Below are 25,627 nucleotides of genomic sequence, written 5' to 3'. Positions count from 1 at the left end.
AGACTCCGGTGCTCTCGGAGGTTCCAAAGGGAGATAACACTAGGACTCCTGCTTTTCATGAGAAGATGAGTGATGTGGCAAAGCAGTCACTGACTGTGGCGCTGGTTGATCGTAGCAGTCCGTTCGGACAAATGACTACTGAAGGTGGAGATCTGTGGAAAGGGAGCTTATTAGCTTAATGCTTAAGATGATGCGGGAACAACCAAGTAAGCCCCTTCCAACCTTTGATTCGGGGGGATGGTATAATGGTGTGAAGATGATAGCGTGCGACAACATCGCGAGCTTGCGGTGGCTGGAGGAAGTCGTTCCAAACCTCCAAAGGCAAGGCACGAACGCGCGGTTTGAGGTGGTGGATAAAGCGCAAATCCCCACGGTACCAAAAGTTAAGGTATGGATACCATGCGTGATGAAGTCGGAGGATACACTGCGACTTCTGCAGAATCAGAATCCGAACATACCGACACAGGATTGGAAGGTACTTACTGTATCTCGGCCTACCGAGGATGGTCAGTTCTACATATTCCAAATAAACAAGCAGGCGGAGGATATTTTGTACACGCAGCTTGGCAAAATGTCCTTTGGCACTGGCAAAATTTACATGCGACTCAGGAAAAGAAGTCCCGAGGATAAAAATCCTAACACGCTGGAAGTGGGCGAAGTCGAAAAGGACCTCAGAAGCCTAAGGGAAAAAAGACAGGTGGAGGTCCCCGACGTCACCACGAACGTGCTAGAAGAGGACCAACCGCTAAATGGTGCTGTGACTCGCACAGAGGAACACACGGCACAACATTCACGAGGGGCTGAAGGGGGCCGCGAATACTCTAAACCAAAAGGGCAAGAGGAGGACGACGACGTCAAGACGAAGGTGCTGGAGGGGGACAAACAGCCCAATGGTGCTGCGAGTCCTACAGATAAACCTCCAACACAGTAAAGTGGCGTCGAGCGAACTCCTCCTAACCCTTGAGGAGGGTTCGTTTGACGTGGCGCTGATCCAGGAGCCGTGGCTCTCATCGGGAGGAAAGGTTTCTGGACTTAGCGCGCGCGGGCTTGGCGTTTACTACGCACACACGGAAGGACGGGTGCGAGCTGTAGTAATGGTAAGGAAACAGCTGCATTCATATATGCTGCCTAATTACACCACCGAGGATCTCATAGCGGTGGCCGTTGAGGAAAAAATAAGCAGGCATTTATCCTGGCGTCCTGCTACATGGCCCATGCTGCGGAGGTTCCACCGATGGAGTGCAAAAGGCTAGTACAGGAGGAAGGGCGCAATGGGCGGTTGGTCATAGGCGCAGATGCAAATGCGTACCACAATGCGTGGGGAGGAGCAGATACGAACGAGAGAGGCGAATCTCTATTTTGTTACATCCTGCAAACCAATTTGCAGATAGCCAACAGGGGAAATGTTCCTACATACATTGGTCCAACATCCAGCAATATTCTGGATATTACATTGAGCTCCGAGCGTGATATATCAAGGTATGATTGGATGGTTCTCGATAGACCATCCTTCTCCGACCATGCGCATATAAGCTTCAGCATCCCACTAAAGAGGGTAGAGAAGGGAGGAACCTTTAGAAACCCTAGGGCAACGAATTGGACTAAATTCCAGAAACATGTAGAAACGAAACTGCGACAACCCAAAGAGGTTGCTAATGTAGAGGAACTGCAGGAGTCGAATGAATTCCTAACAAGGACGCTTATGACTGCGTATAACAAAGCTTGCCCTCTAAGAAGATTCAGAGGAAAAGCAAAGCCGCCATGGTGGAGCAATGAGCTGAGTCTTCTAAGAAGACAGGTAAAAGAAATGTTTAAACTCGCAAAGACCGCGGAAAGCGAAGCGTGTCGGGACGAGTACAGGGATCTACTGAGGATCTACAAGCGTGAAATTACCAGGGCGAAGAGAAACTCATGGAAAAGTTTCTGTACGGACATAGAGTGCTCCAGTGAAACAGCACGGTTGAAAAAAGTCCTAGCAAAGGGAAACATAGTCCAGGGACTAATAAAGAAAGAGAACGGGGAATGGTCACGTGATAGTGAGGAATCCCTTGAGGTGCTTCTCGATACACATTTCCCATCGGGAGACGGTTTAGAAGAACCAGCAGACATCACTCACACTTCGATCACGGAGCTAGTGGTGCCGGGCTTGGTGACCGATACCAAGATCGAGTGGGCAGTGAAGACGTTTTCTAAGTTTAAATCGCCGGGCCCAGATGGTATATTCCTGGCCATGCTACAAGTCTCAAGTAGGGCGGTCGTGGAATGGCTTAAAATAATATTCGATGGGTGCATAAGACTGAATCATGTACCGCACTCTTGGAGAACTGCTCGTGTAGCTTTTCTACCAAAGGCGGGGAAGATCGGTCACGTGTATCCCAAAGACTATAGACCCATTAGCTTAACATCATTTCTGCTCAAAACCTTTGAGAGGCTGATAGATGTGTACATAAAGTCCAACGTGGATGAAAAGCTGCTCTCCACAACACAGCATGCGTACACCAAAGGCAAGTCGGTAGACACCGCATTGCATAGGGTGGTAATAAGCATAGAGAAATCCCTGGAATATAAAGAGTATGCTCTAGGAGTCTTCTTGGACATTGCCGGGGCTTTCAATAATGTTGCAAAATGGGCGATTATGGATGGTCTTAATTACATTAAAGTACATCCTGCCTTAATCAGATGGATCGGCTGCATGTTAAATTGCAGAAAGATTACATCACAATGGGGATTGTACGAGGCCACGAAATCAGTGGACAGGGGCACGCCGCAGGGAGGGGTGCTATCACCTCTGCTGTGGACACTGGTCATCAACCAACTGCTCAGGCAATTCGATGAGGGACCCGTAAAACTTACGGCTTACGCAGATGACGTTGCAATTGTCATAAGTGGAAAATGCCTTCCAACGATTAGTTCTTTGATGGATCGGGCGCTTCGGGATATTCATACCTGGGCATCTAATGTCGGGCTGAAAGTCAATGCGGAGAAGACGGATATGGTCTTGTTTACAAAGAGGTACAAGGTCCCAAATTGGACCAGGCCTAAGTTAGGAGCGGTGACCTTACAGGAGAAACCTTGCACAAAATATCTAGGAATCATCCTAGACAGTAAGCTGTCCTGGAAGCTCAACTTGGAGGAGAGGGTCAAGAAGGCCTCAACGGCACTCTATGCATGTAAAAGAATGCTGGGGTGTACGTGGGGCCTATCGCCCTCTCTTTCTCATTGGGTTTTTACAGCGATTGTAAGCCCTATTCTATACTATGGAGTTCTTGTTTGGTGGAAAGCAACATACCTCAAAAAATTAGAGGGGGTATGCAGACTATCGATGCTTTGCATTACGGGAGCCCTGAAAACAACCCCGACGGCTGCACTGTATGCCATTCTGCACATTCCACCTGTAGACCTGGTAGCAAAGAACAAAGCGTTAACGACCGCAACCAGGCTCGATGCTTCGGGGCAGCTTGAGCGCCGACCATATGGCCATAGTAGTATAGCGTCCTCAGTCACAAGACGAACAGACTACATGATTCCCTACCTGCACTCTGAGGGAGATCTTAAGGCCACAATAGAGGTGGACGGTTGGCGCAAGGGTGCGCAAATGGCGGACGAGGCGATACATGTGTACACCGATGGTTCCAAAATAGTGGAAGGAGTAGGGTCTGCGGTATACTGCGCTGATCCGGAATTAAGCAGATCCTACAGGCTGCCGGATTACTGTAGCGTTTTCCAAGCGGAAATATTAGCCGTAACCAAAGCAGTAGAAACCCTGGAAGAGAATAGCTTAAGCTGCAACCGTGTTAACTTTTATATTGACAGTCAAGCAGCAATTAAGGCAATAATCTCGCATAGCACAGCATCTAAATGCGTGTTAGAGTGTAAGCAGTCTCTGGAGAGAATCGGGACAGGGAGAAGCATACATCTATATTGGGTCCCAGGGCATATGGGAATAGATGGGAATGAAAAAGCGGACGAATTAGCTAAAAAGGGCGCATCCCTTGAAGCTTGCTCCGTAGACGTCCCAATTAGATTGGGCGATATTAAGCGAATGCGAGAGGTGCACATGATCGACCAAGCAGAAAAGGCGTGGGTTCAAGCGCGGGGCTGTAAAGTGTCGAAGATTATGTGTAGGTCTTACAACCTTAGACTAACACAGTTGCTTCTATCAATAAAAAGAGAGGACTGTAGACTCATGACGGGTATTCTGACTGGACACTGCCTTCTGGCGTCACATGCCTTTAAATTAGGCTTGGTCAGTGATAGCAGGTGTAGGAAGTGCGGGTTGGAGGAGGAAACGATCGAGCACGTTCTGTGCTCGTGCCCTGCACTTGCCAGGCTAAGACTCCAGATATTAGGAGTGATACAGATGTCAGATCTAGAAGCAGCAAGTGGCTTAAGTCCTAGGAAGCTTCTAGTATTTGCCAAGAGGACGGAGTTATTTTATAACATAGGTCCTGGTTTTTGATAGGGTTTTTCAGTTTGGTCGTTAAAACAAATTTCTGGTAACACTACGGACTCAATCAGTCTATGTGAGGTCCTCATGGACCGGCCAGTTCAACCTACCTACCTAGTAAATAATAATTTATGAAATTGACAATAAAGCAAATTAATAGTAGATAAAATATATACAGAATAGAATTTATACAGAATTTCATTACATATAAAAATAATGATCACTACGCAATTTTGCAAACAAGTTTCAAGTAACTGGTACTTCAAATTTGAAACAGAGGGTTGAACAGTATATCACGGTTTAGCGTTCTTTGCTTCATTTCGAATTACAAATTTAATGTAGTTAAAAGGTATTTTTTAATACCAAGAAACGAGTCGCTGACGTCTAAATTTTTACAGTGTTTATTAAAATCATGACATAAACAGTGAAGTGGTTCGTGCATTTCATAATTCGACCTGCATGTAGCTACAAAAATTGATTGAAAATGTCTAGATGGCCTAATAGGAACGTTAAACTTAATTTCGCCAAGCAAAAATGGACTATTTATTTACCCTCTTATTAATTTAACAATAAATAAGACGCCAAGCATCTCCCTGCGGCTCTGCAATGTGGGCAGCTGTATTAGTTTTAACCGGCTGCAATATATCCTAAGACAAATTCAATTTACAAATTTTGTTTCATTTTCCTTCTTTTCTTTGTTTAATTAGGAGCTTTAAAACATAATTAAATTTATTAAATGACCGTTCGGTTTACTACCTTTGTAATTGAAATTCTTAAATAAATCGTATATGCATTATGCAACTATAATTTTGGGTTTTTTTTTATTTTTTTATTTTTGTTAATGCTGAACTTAAAGTAAAGGTAAAGAAAGGACAGTAAGTAAGCAGTTCGTCAAAATGTACTTCATGGTTTTTATTTGACGAACCTATGATCAGGATGTTTGGAACAAAATTGTATATGTCGATTATAAATTATAGTCAATTTGGTTAGGTAATCATATATTCCTACTCTAAATTAGAAGTACTATTTGCACATCGTTCAGCAAGTTTCCTTTTTTTTTCTTTTCCAAGTAGTGCAGAAATATATATATTAGTTTATATTCTTATTTATGTATCTGGTAGTTGCTACTAATAGATGGTGATAACCTTGATATTATTAAGGCTTGAGTAAAACTTGTTAATAAAACATAACTGATTGAAAAAAAAGTAAACTACCAAATTTAAACATGAAAATTCCTAACTTAGAAAATTGCAGTTGTCCGCTTTACGGAACGAACTCACCCGGTTGTTGCTAGAATTGGTGTTTGGTGTTCCTAAGATGATGCCGGTATGTTTACTGTCGTGGCCTATGCCCATGGCCCTGCTGTAATGGTCGTGCCGGTGTGGAGTGTTGTTGCCGGTATTGATGTCGTCGTATCTGGTGGTATGTGCGCGTGGTGTTGGCGGTATTAGCAGTGGTGGTGGTGCGCGTTTTTGACGCGTAATGATGGTGGTCGTTAAATATTGGTGGTGGCTAGTGGTGGTGTGGGTTATGAGGTGGCTAGTTGTTGCCGTTTTGGCGCGCAATGTTGGTGGTGGTGCGCGGTTTTGGCGCGTAATGTGGCGGTCGTGCGCGGTTTGGGCGCGCAATGTGGTGGTCGTGCACGCTTTTGGCGCGCAATGTTGGTGAGTGGGCACCGTTTTGGGCGTGCGATGACGGTGGTGGTTGCGCTGTCTAAGTGGTTGTGGTTGCACTTATGATGGTGGTTGTTAAATATTGGTGGATATAACCGAGGTAGCCCTAGGTCTGATACTGCATAAGATAGTTACTCCGCGGGTATGCTAGTGACTCTGTTTTGTCGATTCACTGCAAGAAATGCTTGCGAAAGTGGTGGCAATTAGAAAACGCGGGCGCAAAAGAATCCAAATTGGTACCACTGAAAGCTGCGGGCCATGCGCTTCCAAGTGCCGGTGAATATATATACTGGTTTGGTCGAAGCTGGAGTCTGGAGAATTTTGCATAAAAATTATACATAGAATGCGATTACCAAGGTACACAGAGCGACAGCAACAGGATAGCAGGAATGATAAGGATCGTGCAACGTTAGAAACCAGGTGAATGGTTATTATCTTTATTGGGATAATGGCCAATGGGAATTTGTACATCCCCGCGGAGGTAATCCAAGGATGTACGCTCGCTGCACACAGCACTGTTTTTTATATCGACACAAATTCTTTTATGGTCTTTGGTGACCTTATATCAGCCCCGTACGTTTCTCGCATTCTGGATAGATAACTTATACCGGACTACAATCCTTTACCCACTCACTGCCTTACGGGATACCAACATTTCTCACTTACGCACTTTAGTTTCTTTTTGTTGAGATGAAAAAGTATTAGAAAGTTCCTTTTTTTGTGGAAAAACACATTTTCTATGCGGGCAACAATTTCTATAGCAACGCTTTTGGTGCGCGCACACTTATAATTCCCGTTATACATTTTTCTGTTTCAATAGGTCCGACCACTACGTGATCTCGACCGATCACCACGCTTGTCATTTTCTAATTAATCTTATTTCCTTCCGCACAAAATGGCCACACACGCCATCGAATTGTTGAAAAAATTTCTTTTTTTCCATTCAGCGATGGAAAAACGCAGTTACCTATCTGTGGCGGCGATTATCGATTGGTTCGTTGTTATGGTTAGCTCATCCCTACGGCTTTATACATGACGCGTTCCGGCTGTCAAACTTTTGTGTTGATGTTAGGCGAATGGAACGTATAGAAAGCGTAAAACTTTGCAACTGTTGTGTGTTGTGGGAACGTTGTACGCTAAATTGGGTGAAATTTTACCACCACGACAGCGCATAGTTGCTACTGCGTCGGTCGCATTTGGCGTTTGCCATCTCCTTTTGACAATCTCTAGGCCAGTACAACGAAACGAATAAAATCAGCTGATGAGATGAGCCACCTACACATTGAGCCAGGTGTTATTGAAAATTCGTCAATGTCATGGGAATTTTTGGCGATGCCACCCGCACGAAACTAACAAAATTTAGTTTTAACCACCCCTGGCAGACATGAGTGAGGGTGAATCCTACCTTTTTCCCTATCACTAGCCAACTGGTGCGTTCCAAGGTTGACTCTCCCAAGTGGACCATAACAAACCTGCTTCGCTTTGAAGACCTGACGATGAAGCGAACAGGAAACCGGTTCATATGTGGGAAACCACTACCAGGAACCTTCGATGCCAGCAACGTGGAGCACGACTCACCCCTAAGATAAGAGTCTCAAAGTTCTACCGCGAAGCCAACCGGGCAACAAAGTTCATCCAAAAAAAGTTAAGTCAATTGGTGAATTAATTTTGTTTCTTAGTTTAAACGGCTTTGCGGCAATTAGACATTTGTTATGGAGAAGTCGTCAAAACTCCGTATGGTTCTAGTGGTTATCGCCCCTACAGAAAGGCAAAAAAAATATATATAGGTGTAGACATTTTGGTAAAGGGAAACTCGTCCAAACTCCGTATGGTTCTAGTGGTTATCGCCCCCACAGAAATGCAAAAAAAAAAATATGGGTATAGACATTTTGATAAGGAGAAATTGTAACGTAGCGTTACAATAGTATGACCCCCACTGTAACCCTTTTTCTCCAGCGAACGAGCCAATCCCACCTCCAGAGGGAAAGGGGGTGCCGCCACGGCACTGGTCACCCCTTGCTTGCGGGACAATGGAACGTCGCCTTTATGGTTTTCTCGCCTGTGTGCCAGCCAAGTAAGGGAGGGCTCGCCGCCGTTCGGCCGATAGATCCCTTCCCCTCAGTCCTGGCTCAGGCAGTAGAGCGACCCGTCCGCTGTGCCGTCCAGGCGCACTACCCCTCAGCCCGCGGATCGACCTACAAAAACCCGGCTGATACAACTCCGTGTCCAGCCCTGCCATCGTGCAAGCGGTGGTGTCCAGCTAGCGAGCCAGCACTGGAGGCGAGTGAGCCAACCACACCACGGAGTGGAAAGGGGCGTCGTCAGGGAACGGGTCACCCTCACTTGCGGGACAACGGGTCGTCGCCTTTATGGTTTTCTCACCCGTGTCGCAGCTAGGTGGGGGGGGGGGGGGGGGGGGCTCGCCGCCTTATGACCATCCGGCCCTTTTCCTCTCCTCCCCAGCCCGGCCGTCGACCGGTCCAGCAGCTGAAGGGGCTACCGCTGCGCCGTAAGGTGCACTCCCCTCAGCCCATGGATCGGACTTCGGAATTCCTACTGGTACAACTCCGCGTCCAGCCCTGCATTCGTGCGGGCATGGAGGCGGTGGTGTCCAGCTGGCGGACCGGCATTAACCAGAACTCTTATTCATTCCTGGCAGGTACCCCCGCCGCCGCCACTGGGACAGCGTCATCACGGGAAGCCGCCACCCGTAACCGCCGCTACTGGTAACCCCCCGTCCTACATACCGATAACCATCGAGGGCATGAGCGTGCGCGCGCTAGTAGACACCGGCGCCACCCTCTCATACGTCGACGAGTCAATGCGAAACCACCTGGGGAGAAACAACATCAAACCACATCTTCACAGGCGGAGCGTCCAATTGGCAGACCAGACGTGTGTCTATAGCTCGAATTCGTACCCAGCAAGGATTAAGTACTAAGGACGAACGACTAAAACAATGATGTCCGTCATCCCGAACCTGGCAGAACGGATGATCTTAGGAATGGACTTTCTACGGGAAATGGGAATCACCCTCACGCTAGATGGTCAGCCGTTAGAAGTCACCTTGACGAGGAGATCAGCTGAGCTAGACACACTATGTGCAATGGCCAGCCGGGATCACGTGAACAATGGTCAAAAACCGGAGTACCACCAGAAGCGATTGAGTAAAACCGGTAGCCCAATTACCGCAGCCGAACATTCGACCATCCGTAAACATAACCGACCGCTGAAGCAACGCTTCTAGCCCCGTTACCCGGCTATCAAACATACAACGTCAATGAAGACTACCGAAAAAGAGCGCCGGACGCGATATGCAATGCGTTCCCCCGCCGCCCGTTACAAAACACCGAACCAGACATATTTTACACAATAAAAGGCGACAGAGAAGAGCCCAGTGAGATTATTGGCAACCATGCAATATCCGCAGCCATGGGAAAAAGTAACCGCCGACTTCGTTCCACCACTACCACGTTCCAAACAAAGAAGCACTTATCCTCCCGCCACGATCTACAAATTCTACAAGTGGGTCGGGTTAATTCCGGCGCGCCAAGCAACAACGGCAAGCGTGCTCAAAGCGCTACAAGAAAAGGTCTTATATCGACTTGGTTGTCCGAAAACCTTCCCCACCGACAATGGGAAGCAGTTCGGCAGAAAAGCGTTATCACAGTTCCTGAGCAACCACCGCACATGGGAGTAGGAGACTCCACAAATGGCATTTGCAGTAAATGTAGTCAGCAAAGAGGGTACAAAAACATCTTCAGCAAACATAAACTTCGGCGATATAAAGCGACGTTAGAGCGGGTGCACACGGAGGGAGCAGTACCAGTGGCTAGTCAACCGAGTCAAAATACAAGGGGTACCACATTTTTTCCGGCCTATATATTACCGAATACCGAACGGCCATAATGCAATCACAACACGAGGTAGATAAGAACAACGCCAATATGTCAAGGATGGAAGAAGAAGAAGAAGGATGGCAATTTATTTATAATATTTATGAATTTCGCATTATTTTAAAATTAAATATTCTGTTAGTTTTAAGAACAATGAAATTGTAATTTTTTTTTTTTTTGAATCAACTTTGTTAAGTATAAGTGTAATGACTCTGTATATTTTATGGGGGGAAAAAAATGTTAATAAAACGATGCACGCATACACACCGGGAAAGCCGGCATAATGGCACACACACAACCGCTAGGCCAGGCCTGGCGTGATACTCCTGTTCCTCACAGCAGCTTTCCGTCAACCGAAGTGGGAGGGGGACTGTAACGTAGCGTTACAATAGTATGACCCCCACTGTAACCCTTTTTCTCCTACGCCTGAGACCCCCACTCTTTCCCTTTTTCACCTACGCCTGAGAGTATACATACATAGTACCTTAACAGGTAGCCAACATCAGCAGCTACATACCAATGCATGCGAATAGCATTTGGCGATAACAATAATATGCACAGGGTACGCCAACTCACAGTAAATGGCAAACTGAAGTACCCAATTAGCGGTTCATTTCTCACTCGCATCATAGCAGAAGCAGTATAAAAGAGAATGAATTGGCTGTTGTCACTTCATTCCTCGCAGGTTAGTCAGAGGAAGTGGTTGCTTTATTAAGCAACCCAGTCACTCCTCCTGACTAGCTGAGTTGAAGGGGTGCTGCCTTGGCACTGGTCACCCCTTGCTTGCGGGGACAACGGGTCGTCGCCTTTATGGTTTTCTCGCCCGTGTCCCAGCTAAGTAAGGGGGGGGGGGCCCGCCGCCTTAGGGCTACCCCGCCCCTTCCTCTCAGCTAAGGCTCCAGCCGACCCGGTTCGGCAGCTGCGTAGCGTGGTGCCTTCGGGCCCCAGTTTCTCCTCGCAGCCTACGAACCGGCAAGGACAGAGCTGGTGTACCGCACCCCCGGCACCTTACCTTAGTGTGCAACCACGGGGTGAGCGATGTCCAGCGAACGAGCCAATCCCACCTCCAGAGGGAAAGGGGCTGCCGCCACGGCACTGGTCACCCCTTGCTTGCGGGACAACGGGTCGTCGCCTTTATGGTTTTCTCGCCCATGTCCCAGCCAAGTGAGGGGGGGCTCGCCGCCGTTCGGCCGATAGATCCCTTCCCTCAGTCCTGGCTCAGGCAGTAGAGCAACCCGTCCGCTAAAGGGGCTACCGCTGTGCCGTCAAGACGCACTTTCCCTCAGCCCACTTATCGACCTACAAAAACCCGGTTGGTACAACTCCGCGTCCAGCCCTGCCATCGTGCAAGCATGGAGGCGGTGGTGTCCAGCTAGCGAGCCAGCACTGGAGGCGAATGAGCCAACCACACCACGGAGTGAAAAGGGGCGCTGTCAGGGAACGGGTCACCCTCACTTGCGGGACAACGGGTCGTCGCCTTTATGGTTTTCTCACCCGTGTCGCAGCTAGGTGGGGGGGGGTTGGGGGGGGGGCTCGCCGCCTTATGACCATCCGGCCTTTTTCCCCTCCGCCCCGGCCCGGCCGTCGACCGGTCCAGCAGTTAAAGGGGCTACCGCTGTGCCGTAAGGTGGACTCCCCTCAGCCCATGGATCGGACTTCGGAATTCCTATTGGTACAACTCCGTGTCCAGCCCTGCATTCGTGCGGGCATGGAGGCGGTGATGTCCAGCTGGCGGACCAGCATTAACCAGAACTCTTATTCATTCCTCGCAGGTCCCCCGCCGCCGCCACTGGGACAGCGTCATCACGGGAAGCCGCCACCCACAACCGATGCTACTGGTAACCCCCCCGAAAAGGTAACCAAGTAGAACGTTTGCACCGCCACCTCGCTTTGGCCACGCCACTGATACGCGCTCCGTCGGCCTGTTGTTGCCGTCGCTATCCTACCGCCGTTGCGACGCTGCTCCGACGACCGTTGGCCGCCCGCTATCCTACCGCCGTTACGCCGCTGCTACCTCACCACCGTCCAACCAGCTCGCTGGTACCGTCACTGCGTCCATACCACTACATCCATCCGTCCGCTAATACTGTCCGCCGTCCAGCCGCCGTGCTAATCCCGCCACTGCATACCGCTGTACCAATCTGTCCGCTAATACTGTCCGCCGTCCAGCCGCCGTGCTAATCCCGCCACTGCATACCGCTGTACCAATCTGTTCGCTAATACTGTCCGCCGTCCGGCCGCCCTGCTGATCCCGCCGCACCGACCCCTCTGCTATTACAACGAACGTTAGCCGCCGCTCGCCTCCATGCCCCGCCATCTTTGCACGGAAAGCTGCTGCCTTCACTACCCGTCAAGCCGTGTGTGTGTGCGTGTATTCGTCATTAACACATAACAACTGTGTTCTTATTAAGTGGGGGTTTGTGGGACCTCTACTTGACCCTGGATTGACTAAGTGCTACCTCAGCCTTCAACAAAACCCACCTCATAAACTCGTCCAAACTCCGAAAGGCTAGTCCAACCCAAGCTTGGACTGCCAGGCTGTTCACGGTTCTCGGTGAGTACGCGTGTGAACATCCTATGAGGTCATTGCTCGGGGAGAATACTGGGCGAGATGTCCCCGACCCCCAAAATTCCCAGACAGGATAAAAAAATCAAATTTGTAAATTTTTTTTCAAAAAAAAAAATCATTTTATAAATTTGGTAAATAAAATTACATCACTCCCGGAAGGGGTGTTTCTGGTGGGCATTCGCCCGAACGATTCGTCATTCGACATTATAATTAGAAGAAAAATAATTAGTTAAATCGTAGTTTGGGTATCTCAAAAAAACTTATGCGTAAAGCAGTTAAGGGTTAAGAAAAAAGACCTGAATTCACCCCCTTCACCCTATAGTCTAGAAGATGGTTTGAAAGAAAAACGTATAAATATATGTAGAGAAAGGGAAAAAATTTTGCGCGGGGAAAAAAAATTCGCGAGGACAAATATTGAATTATATTTTTTTTTCGATAATCGTATCGAGGAGAAAAGAAGAAAAAAAAACTGTAAAGGAAGAGGGATTAGTTATATGTATACACGGTGGGTGATGATGGGAATGCTGACATCCCATCATTAAAGGCAGTAGGCTACAGGGAGAAAAAAAAGTAACACAAACTCATTCATACTTGTCCCTAGTGCTTCCAACCGCAACGCATAAGGAGGTCTTAAGGACCTGCCTCTGGGACTGGTTGGGGCCACTAGGGTCAATTTCCTACACACACAGGTTGGTCCCAACACACCCAGCCGCAACACAGAGGCGGTCGCTTGGGACTCGCTAGTGGGACTGGATAGGGGTGTTGAGGCCTCCCGTCCATTCACCCGGGACACCCCTCCTGCCTCCGCCGCAATGGGTGGAACGGTTTTCGAGCCGCTCCCCAGACTGGTGGGACAGGAAGAGGTGCCACTTTGAATCCCAGCTCAATCCGTCACAATCCAGGTGGTATTCTGCGGTACCACCTGAGACGTGGGCTGAGCTGGGTCCTACCACTCGCTCACACACTCATACCAGACATCACAAATTCGGCAAAAAAAAAACGGAAAAAAATAAAAAAAATAAAAACCCAATTTAGCGGACAAAATAATTCCACTGCCGACTGCGGACAACTTCCGGGAAAACAAAACCCCAATTACTAAAAAAATATAAAGTGCGTGCAGCACTGCCTCGTCGGGTGAATACAAAAATCCGGAGGACTGACGTGTAGTCTCGTGGCGCCTTCGATTACTGCCCCCAATTACCAGTCCGGACATCCTGATCCGTCAACCATTCCATCGCAACGCAGGTGGCTGCTCCTGCGGCTGCTCACCTCGGACTGCCGGAATGGTCAACTTCACACGCTGCCCGAACTGACCACTGAGACCAGCGCCTCAGGTGCGACGTTGGGCGCCATCTGTTATGGCGCCCTCAGCAACTGTCATAGCGACAGTGCCTCGGACACCAAAACGTTGGGTGCCATCTGTTATGTTACGCATCTACAATGGCAGCAGCAAGGAAGGCTGTCGGCATGATATTGTGGTGCACAGTGGCTAGTCATGTCGGTTGGGCTGGGTTCTTGCTAGCCTTGCTGTCCTGTGCCATAACAAAAAAAGTTCCTATCATGCCTTTTAAATGGTAACACAGCGCAGAACTAATTCAAAACGCTGGAAAATTCAAATTAAAACGACATCCGGCAGAACCGGATGCCACGGACAGACAGTTAAACAAAATCAAACAAAAATTTAAATTCAAAAAAAAGAAACTCAAAAAAAATCTAACGCAAAAAAAATTACCGAACAGGACATGGCCGGTTACTAACGCTGAAATTCAAAAATAAAAAAAATGCTGAAAAATTAAAATAAAAAAAGAAAAGGACCGAATATAACTTGGGGCCGCCGCGGGTGTTGTTGCGACGCCCACCCTCCAAATCTCTGACCACCGTCGTACCTAAAATGTCGGTGGCCCCTTACCTGTTAACTCTACGTGCCTTCTAAATGAAGATGAACATCAACATTCCCATTACAGACACTTTATTTATAATTCATTGCAAGAAAACTTACTCAAAATGTATATGGGTATATATCGAATTAATACGAGGTGAACCTCTTAAGTCTAAAACTAACTAATGGTCAATCTTACAAAATCACGATCAAGGATAAGGACTCGTTCATCACTGAAAGTTAACTAGGTTTTATATCTTATCCGCATCTCCTGTTAATGAGGATAATAAAAGAACTGAGTCTGTTTTGATTTTGTTTTTGCAAGATAATATTCCTTACAAACGTTTTGTCCTAAAACCTTAATTGATTGCAACAATACGTATATACATGGCAACGAGTGCAATACATCTAGATTTATACTAGGACTCATCCAAGTATCACAAAAAAAAATGTACAGCAAAGGAAAGAAATAAAATCTCCTAAACAAATCCCCTTTCCTTATTTTGTTTTCTTTGGCGGCAATAGTCGCACTCTTTGCCGTTTTCAAATCTTCTTACTATACCTAAAAGCTTTAGAAAAATGATCGCTCAGAAATTTTAAAAGGCCTGCATTTATTTAGATTATTCGAATTAGCCGGATTGCTCGGACTATTCGATTAGGTTCGCTTCGAATATTTCAAAGTACGTATATTCGCACGTAACTTCGTTAAAACAGAGAACTGGAAAATTTTAATGTCATTATTGAATCTTTAGTACTTCAGGGGTAAGTATTAGTAAATATGGTTAGGTATTATATTGGTGCGTTAAAAGCTACTAATTCTAGTTGAGTGTAATCGATACCTGTGTCGGTGTTGTAACTACGAATGTGGTTTGTTGGGTTTCTGTGTATATGAGTGTGTTGTTTCGTGAAGAAGAATCAAAAAAAATTTTAGCACACCTTTCATATTTTATAATAAAGTCGCTACTAAATTCTAATTTCCCTTCGCCTCTTCAATCTTGTATTAATTAAAGATCGCTTGGTGGCTCTATTAGCTGGGTTACCTTTTCTATTCTCTTGGTTGTTCCTATCGCTCTTTATAAAGTGTTATTTGTTACTTCAAAATTCCTACTGTTTGTAGCTAAAACGTAGTCCAAAGATGCTGACGTGATGATGTGCCAAAATATATGTGCCAAATTCGTGTGCATGACCATAGGCTTAATAGTTTATTGCTTTTCACACAAAACAATCCACACCCTTATTTACCTAAATAGCTAATCATACATATTAAGGCTAGGTATGTGTGTTGTATGTTTATAAATCTATTGCGAGATACGTAATTCTACATATGTATTCATGATGATGCCTTCATTGGCCACTCTCTAATCTATATTATGGATAATAAGTAAATATGTGTATATATATATGCGTATACATTTTGTCTATATCGTAGGTTAGGTTAGGTTGGGGTGGCTGCCCGAGGACACACTTAGGCCAGTAGTAATTGGCCCGTTGTGATACCACGAAAAAAACACTGTTACCTCTCCTCTTCGAACTATTTTGAGGACCTGATGAAAGCTACCAGGTCCATGAAGTCATGCTCCACAACCTGACTCATAGCATCAAGAAATGGAGCTCCCAGAAAGCGGTGCCATGCTCCGCTTAGCGCTGGGCAGTTACAAATGAGGTGAACCACCGTTTCCTCCTCCTCATCTTCTTTACAACTCCTACAGCAACGACGATAAAGCGCTCCTAGCCTTTCTGCATGCCTACCTATGAGGCAATGACCCGTTAGTGCCCCCACAAGTGTGGAAATTGTATCCCTTCTTAGGTTGTACACGTGACGGGACCTTTTAGGATCCCATTTAGGCCAGGTTTCTTTCGACGTTCGACATCCCGGTGTTTGTAGCCATCTTTCGTCGGCTTGACGGTAGATGTGCTCTTTTAGCATTAGCTTGCATGTGGACAGGGGCATACCTAAGCGTTCTTGTCCAGGAAGAACCTGCTTGGTTGTACCCTGCCTAGCGAGTTCATCTGAAATGCAGTTTCCCTCGATATCCCTATGTCCAGGGACCCATGTGAGGTGTACACGGTTCTGTTGAGCCATCTCTTGAAGAGATCGGCGACAGTTTAGTGCTAGTTCAGATTTGAACGAGTGGGATCCCAGAGATTTTATGGCAGCTTGGCTGTCGCTGAAGATAAAAATTTCTTTGCAGACAATGTATGTCCCTATCCTAGCTGCGGCTTCCATTATGGCTGCAACTTCTGCCTGGAATACACTCCAGTGGTCGGGTAGTCTGAATGAGAGCTGGAGGTCAAGGTACCTTGAGTATACTCCACCCCCAACTCTCCCGTTTAGCTTGGAGCCGTCCGTGTATATGGAAATGCTGTTGCCCATAGCAAGGCACTTATCCGACTCCGTCCAGTCATCCCTGCTGGGTATGTTTATATTAAAGTTGGTTTCCGCAACTGTTGTGGTCGCACAGCGATCCGTGCTAGGAGGGAGAAAACTGTATTTGTTTAGTATACTTGAGTGTCCTGTGGTCCTGTTGTTCCAGCACGACAACTCCCTTAGACGCAGGGCTGACGTTGCCGCTGCTCGATGACCAGCCAGATCCAGTGGAAAGATGTCAAGAATGACCTGAAGAGCTTCGCTAGGCGTTGTTCTTAGAGCCCCGCTTATGCTTATCATGCTGGATCTGTGGACTTTACCCAACAAGTTTAGGTTTGACCCCTTGCTCAAGGCTGGCCACCATACGACTACCCCATACAGTAGTATGGGTCTGATAATCGCGGTATAAATCCATCTGCATATGTTGGGGGTGAGTCCCCATTTTTTACCAATGGCTCTTTTACACGTATATAATGCAATGTACGCTTTCTTTTGTCGCTGGATAACGTTGTCCTTCCAGTTCAGCTTTTTGTCTAAAACTACGCCTAAAAATTTGGCTTTATCTGCCAGGCTTAGGCGCACCCCATTTAGTTCTGGTAGGTTCAGCGATGATCTATATCCTAAGACAAATTCAATTTACAAACTTTGTTTCATTTTCCTTCTTTTCTTTGTTTAATTAGGAGCTTTAAAAGTATAATTAAATTTATTAAATGACCGAACGGTTTACTGACTACCTTTGTAATTGAAATTCTTAAATAAATCGTATATGCATTATGCAACTATAATTTTGTGTTTTATTTTTTTTATTTTTTTATTTTTGTTAATGCTGAACTTAAAGTAAAGGTAAACAAAGGACAGTAAGTTAGCAGTTCGTCAAAATGTACTTCATGGTCTTTATTTGACGAACCTATGGTCAGGATGTTTGGAACAAAATTTTATATGTCGATTATAAATTATAGTCAATTTGGTTAGGTAATCATATATTCCTACTCTAAATTAGAAGTACTATTTGCACATGGTTCAGCAAGTTTTCTTTTTTTTTTCTTTTCCAAGTAGTGCTGAAAGATATATATTAGTCTATATTCTTACTTATGTAGCTGGTAGTTGCTACTAATTGATGGTGATAACCTTGATATTATTAAGGCTTGAGTAAAACTTGTTAATAAAACATAATTGATTGAAAAAAAAAGTAAACTACAAAATTTAAACATGAAAATTCCTAACTTAGAAAATTGTAGTTGTCCGCTTTACGGAACGAACTCACCCGGTTGTTGCTAGAATTGGTGTTTGGTGTTCCTAAGATGATGCCGGTATGTTTACTGTCGTGGCCTATGCCCATGGCCCTGCTGTAATGGTCGTGCCGGTGTGGAGTGTTGTTGCCGGTACTGATGTCGTCGTATCTGGTGGTATGTTCGCGTGGTGTTGGCGCTATTAGTAGTGGTGGTGGTGCGCGGTTTTGACGTGTAGCTTATGAGGCGGCTAGTTGTTGCCGTTTTGGCGCGCAATGTGGCGGTCGTGTGCAGTTTTGGGCGCGCAATGTGGTGGTTGTGCGCGGTTTTGGCGCGCAATGTTGGTGAGTGGGCACCATTTTGGGCGTTCGATGACGGTGGTGGTTGCGCTTTCTAAGTGGTTGTGGTTGCACTTATGATGGTGGTTGTTAAATATTGGTGGAGATAACTGAGGTAGCCCTAAATCTGATACTGCATAAGATAGTTACTCCGCGGGTTTGCTAGTGACTCTGTTTTGTCGATTCACTGCAAGAAATGCTTGCGAAAGTGGTGGCAATTAGAAAACGCGGGCGCAAAAGAATCCAAATTGGTACCACTGAAAGCTGCGGGCCATGCGCTTCCAAGTGCCGGTGAATATATATACTGGTTTGGTCGAAGCTGGAGTCTGGAGAATTTTTCATCAAAATTATACATAGAATGCGATTACCAATGTACACAGAGCGACAGCAACAGGATCGCAGGACTGATAAGGATCGTGCCAACGTTAGAAACCAGGTGAACCCCGTGGAGGTAATCCAGGGATGTACGCTCGCTGCACACAGCACTGTTTGTTATATCGACACAAATTCTTTTATGGTCTTTGGTGACCTTATATCAGCCCCGTACGTTTCTCGCATTCCGGCTAGATAACTTATACCGGAATACAATCCTTTACCCACTCACTGCCTTACGGGATACCAACATTCCTCACTTACGCACTTTAGTTTCTTTTTATTGCGATGAAAAAAGTATTAGAAAGTTCCTTTTTTTGTGGAAAAACACATTTTCTCCGCGAGGAAACACTTTCTATAACAACGCTTTTGGTGCGCGAACACTTATAATTCCCGTTTTCCTTTTTTTCTGTTTCAATAGGTCCGACCACTACGTGATCTCGACCGATCACCACGCTTGTCATTTTGTAATTAATCTTTTTTCCTTCCGCCCAAAATGGCCACACACGCCATCGACTTGTTGAAAAAATTTCTTTTCTTCCATTCAGCGATGGAAAAACGCAGTTACCTAATTGTGGCGGCGATTATCGATTAGTTCATTGTTATGGTTAGCTCATCCCTACTGCATTATACATGTCGCGTTCCGGCTGTCAAACCTTTGTGTTGATGTTAGGCGAATGGAACGTAGAGAAAGCGTAAAACTTTGCAAATGTTGTGTGTTGTGGGAACGTTGTGCGCTAAATTGGGTGAAATTTTACCACCACGACAGCGCATAGTTGCTAATGCATCGGTCGCATTTTGCGTTTGCCATCTCCTTTTGAAAATCTGTAGGCCAGTACAATGAAACGAATAAAATCAGCTGATGAGATGAGCCACCTACACATTGAGCCAGGTGTTATTGAAAATTCGTTAATGTCATGGGAATTTTTGGCGATGCCACCCGCACGAAACTAACAAAATTTTGTTTTAACCACCCCAGGCAGTCATGAGTGAGGGTGAATCCTACCTTTTTCCCTATCACTAGCCAACTGGTACGTTTCAAGGTTGACTCTCCCAAGTGGACCATAACACACTACATATCAGCACTCCAGATCTCAGTTTCGGCTCAACAACGTTTCGTTGTGTAATATTGCATATATTCCATCTTTTTTTTGACTACCTTCGAGAGAATTGCCTTCGTCTGTAACATAGTTTGATTTATCGTCGCTACTAACTGCTTGCACTGTGTCGTCGTTCTGACCTGCATTTTCATTCGCAGAGCCAATACTAACAGGCTTTGTCTCGATACATGCAGCAGCATTTTCCTTTGGATTACTCCCATCAGTTGGCAATTCATTCGAGTCACTCAGCACAAGTGCAACACGTATCTTGTCTCAATTTTTACGATCAAGCTCAGCAGAAGCAGCTTCTTGACTGCTCTTAAAAATTACATCGCAAACAACTTCAACTATATGCCTCTCTGGATCGTAAACACTAAAACACCATAGTTTTCACCATAACCTACGAAAACGCACTTAACTGCCTTTTTATCAAATCTTTGCCGTTTTTGTTTCGGAATATGTGCATAAACAGTTGAACTAAAAATACGAAAGCTTTGTACGTTGCTAGCCTTTCCATGCCATAACTCATGCGCAGTTTTATTCTTCACAGTGCTCGCAATTGTCCTATTTAACACATACACGGCAGTATTCACGGATATACCTCTGGATACCTCGGGGCTATCAACAGCTCAACACTCCTATCTCAAGTGCCGCTCAACAGAGACCGCTTTACATGAAGTGGTCCACAAGGTAGAGTTGCCCTTCGAAAACAAACAATTTACCCTGGCTGCATTCTTGGACATAAAGGGAGCTTTCAATAATGTCCGGCTGGAAGCAATAGAAGGCGTCCTTCATGTACTGGGTATAGAGGACCCTATCATAAACTGGATAGGGACGGCTCTGCGGTCCAGAATGATAAGCGCTAAACTGGGGGCTAGTAAGATCACGGCAAATCCGTGGAAAGGATCCCTCAGGGCGGGGTCTTTTCACCACTGCTCTGGCTTTGCATTATAGACAACATAGTGGTGGCCTACGCGGATGACGTAGTGATACTGGTATCTGGTCTGTGTACCAATGTGATTAGTGGGGTCATGCAGGGATCAATGAGGAAGCTGAGTAGTTGGGCGGAGACCGCCGGACTAAGCGTTAACCCCTCAAAGACAGAATTAGTGCTCTTCACCACTACGACGAAAATCCCAAGTTTTAACCTTCCCACTTTTGATGGCCGGGAGTTGGGTCTTACTGATAGGGCCAAATGTATAGAATACTAGGTTTATAAATGATTTGACATATATTTACCGTATTTTGACTATTCTATTTCGGTGATTCAAATGTGACTCAGGAACGTAGCAGAACCAATCTTGTGTACCACGTTCAATGAGTCCCAGGTGAACATATAGGAATATAAAAAAATAATTTAAATTTATCCATAAATGCCAAAAGCGTGTATAAGTACGCTCCTTTGTTTAATTGAAGTTAGAAGTATAACCAAGAAATTCAAGAAAATGAGAAAAGGGTGTTAGAAAAAAAAAGAGGAAAATTTTTTCGAAATTTTCTTTCACTTTCCTAAAGTTCGGGTCCTTTGGATATACGCTCACATAGAAATCACAAATATATATAACGACACGTTCGTACCAAGACAGCGTCATTAAAGTTGTATAAAGATATGAGTCACATGTGACTCATGAACTCATTCCACTACGCTATTATGAGTCACATATGATTCATCGAACAGGGAAGTTGCCAATAAACTTCCATGATTACTTTTTTTTGACTTCTAGTTTTCCTTCAACTAACCTGAAAAACTAAATTAAGATAAAATAAAATAAAATGAAATAAAGTAAATTAAGATAAAATAAAATGAAATAAACTAAATTAAGATAAAATAAAATAAAATTAGATAAACTAAAATAATTAACACGAAAATAAAACCGAGAAAAAAAAATATATCAAATTTGTTCAATGAATAGTAAATTTGAATTTCAAAACATTCTAAAACGTGTGAAATATATTAAAAGGGTTTCGTACTGATACTAAAATTTACGAATGGGTTTAATGATACAATTTTTAAGTGTATTGTATGCACCTGCAAGTTGAAAAATAGATAGAGAGAGATAATTTTATTTCTGCATTTCATCAAAAAAGAACCTACAGTACTGAACGTGGAAGTACCAGCAAAAATTACTAACAAATTTTAAAAGTTATTTAATTTCTTCTATTTACCTGTATAAATTTTAAATTATTACATAATGAAAGCTATGCAAAAAAATGTCCACAAAGATTTCGAAAAAAAATTGAAAACTTGAGAACTGATTTCGAACCTTGAACTTTTTGGAATTTTCAATAAATTTTTGTCTATACAGTTTTAGACGGATAAATAAAGCCTGATAAAATTACGGAGAGTTACACGTAAAATTTTGGAATTTTTTTTCGAAAACATTTTTAAAGTTATTTTTAAAAGCTTTCAGTATACCGTTAATTAAACTAGTTGCGAAAATTAGCGAAATAAGAAAAAAAAAAGGAAAAGTTAGTCTTAACCTCAGAGGTTTACCTAGTATGTATTAAAGATAAATATAGTCTAAGTCTTCAACAATAATGAATTGTCAATAAATCTAAATTGTAAATGGGAATGCTGAGGTCTCCTTTCATTTAGAAAGCACATAGGGCATACAGGTAAGGGGCCGCCGAAAATTTAGGTGCGTCGGTGGCCATGGATTTTGAGGGTGGGCTCAGCACCGGGCGTCGCAACAACACCCGCGGCGCCCCCAAGTTATATTCGGCCCTTTTTGTTTATCCCCCTTTTATATTTATTTTCAGCATTTTTTCTCTTTTTTTTTGCGTTTAGTTTTTTGAAGTTTCTTTTTTTATGAATTTTGAATTTATGCTCGCCCCCTCGGCAGTTAAATAATTGAAATGACTTGTTTATTAGAATACATTCTTCAGAAACATAAATGTACACAGTAAACATAGAACCGTTTTAGCATAATAATGTTATGGTCCATTTGGGAGAGGCACCTTTGGAACGCAGCTAGTGGCTAGTGATAGCAAACAAAAGGTGCCATGGCAATTTTCAACGAAATGAACACTAGATGTCGCCACCGCCGCTGTGGAGCCATTTTGCAAAAACAGCAGAAATAAGGAGGAAAAAGAAACACGCTGTTTCCGGCAAGAAGAAAAGAAAAGCGAGGTTGCGGATTGTTGCGGTGCCAGGACTTCCAAAAAAGTTGGAAATCTTTTCTCAAAGTGGTGTTAAAGCAGTAAATAGGTGCTAACTGCAATTTATCTGACAAGTGATTGCACAATTTCGTTAGGTGCAAAAGCTAGGGCAGCGTGCCATATACAATCGTGATTTACCTGTTCCGAAGGCATATGAGCATATATACGTGCCAACTTACGACTAATTAACTACTTCAGGAAAAGGGAGCAGCTGCAGCTCGTAAGTATAGGCAAGAGTAAATCTCTGGTCTGTTTTACGCGGTTCCTTATTCGCGCTGAAGGAAGGGAAGCAGCGACATCGGGTACGTCGAAAACTACCCAACCAAAAAGCACACTTTTCATTGACTTCAGTGGAAAAGTCGTCTCGTGGTCAGAAACTCGTCCATTGAGGAAATATACACCCATCCATATATATAAAGTTGCAGCTGCAAAAAAGCGGGCTATCCGTGAGGTCTGAAAAAATGTGCTCGTTCGTTTAGTCTCAGAGCACAAATCCAGCAGTCATCATCAAAAACGCATCGTCATATCGAGCACGACAGAAATTGAATATATAAAAGGAAATCTTTAAGATGTAATTATTGCTGCACTCCCCACCCTCGAGCGCAACCGCCGTCATCCCCGCCAACACCAAAAGCTTGTACTACCAGGCGCAACCACAACCATTTCGCCGCACCACCCTCGAGCGCAACAACCGCCATCTGTGCAAACCACCAACGCCAGTGGCCCCAACAACCGTTTCGACGCGCAACCACCACCAATAGCGCCAACGGAACCGCGCGCTGGCATCATTACTGCGTGCAACACCTCGCGCAACCACCGGCAGCGCCTACCCAGACTCCCCACAAGCACCAAGCTTACCACCACCACCAGTTAACACGACAGCAAGGCCCACCGACGCAAGCCGGGCACAGCAAAAAACGCCGGCCACAACAACCCCAGCAGGGCCGACCAGCATAGGCCTGCTGCAATAGTACCGGTAACACCAACTTTAGTAACAACAACCCGCAGGGCCGCCGCATATAGGCCTGCTGCAACACCAGCCTTTACAACAACACCAGCTGTAGTAACAACAACCAGCATGGCCGCCGCATATAGGCCTGCTGCAACATCACCTGCTTAAACCACAACAAAGGTAGGGCCCAGAGCACAGGCCTGCTGCAACGCCAAATACAATAACAACATCGTTTAGAACAATGGGTGAGTTCGTTCCGTACTACGGACCACTATAATCTACTAAATTAAGAGATTTCAAAACAAAATTTGATTGTAGTAGAATGTAAAAATCACAAAAAACAAAAATTTTAGTATTTTAAAATTATAGAAAGTAGCATACTTCCTAGATAAAGCAAATTACACACATAAATTTACGCTTGCATATGCCATAAACATAAACGTTTAAAAATACTTTAATATCAGTTCACTAGCATTATGAATGCGCTACTTTGGACGATTAAATTATAGAAAGTAGTATACTCACTAGATTAAAGCAAATTACACACATACCTTTACATTTGCATATGCCTTAAGCATAAATATTTAAAAAAAATACATTAAATTCAGTTCACTAGCATTATGAATGCGCTGCTTTAGACGAAGCATTGCTTAATTGAACGATATGAATACATAGTATAGAATACTAGGCCGGTGATTCAAATGTGACTCAGGAACGTAGCAGAACCAATCTTGTGTACCACGTTCAATGAGTTCCAGGTGAAAATATAGGACTATAAAAAAATAATTTTAATTGATCCATAAATGCCAAAAGCGTGTATAAGTACGCTGCTTTGTTTAATTGAAGTTAGAAGTATAACCAAGAAATTGAAGAAAATGAGAAAAGGGTGTTAGAAAAAAAAGAGGCAAATTTTTTCGATATTTTCTTTCACTTTCCTAAAGTTCGGGTCCTTTGGATATACGCTCACATAGCAATCACAAATATATATAACGACACGTTCGTACCAAGACAGCGTCATTAAAGTTGTATAAAGATATGATTCACATGTGACTCAGGAATTCATTCCACTACGCTATTATGAGTCACATATGATTCATCGAACAGGGAAGTTGCCAATAAACTTCCACGATTACTTTTTTTGACTTCTAGTTTTCCTTCAACTAACCTGAAAAACTAAATTAAGATAAAATAAAGTAAAATTAAATAAACTAAATTAAGATAAAAAAAATAAAATAAAATGAAATAAACTAAATTAAGATAAAATAAAATAAAATTGGATAAACTAAAATAATTAACACGAAAATAAAAACGAGAAAAAAAATATGTCAAATTTGTTCAATGAATAGTAAATTTGAATTTCAAAACATTCTAAAACGTGTAGAGAGAGATAATTTTATTTCTGCATTTCATCAAAAAAGAACATACAGTACTGAACGTGGAAGTACCAGCAAAAATTACTAACAAATTTTAAAAGTTATTTAATTTCTTCTATTTACCTGTATAAATTTTAAATTATTACATTATGAAAGCTATGCAAAAAAATGTCCACAAAGATTTCGAAAAAAAATTGAAAACTTGAGAACTGCTTTAGAACCTTGAACATTTTGGAATTTTCAATAAATTTTTGTCTATACAGTTTTAGACGGAT

Source organism: Eurosta solidaginis, chromosome 3 (genome assembly GCF_040869045.1).
Source record: "Eurosta solidaginis isolate ZX-2024a chromosome 3, ASM4086904v1, whole genome shotgun sequence".
Lineage (NCBI taxonomy): Eukaryota > Metazoa > Arthropoda > Insecta > Diptera > Tephritidae > Eurosta > Eurosta solidaginis.
This window is presented reverse-complemented; position numbering follows the sequence as displayed.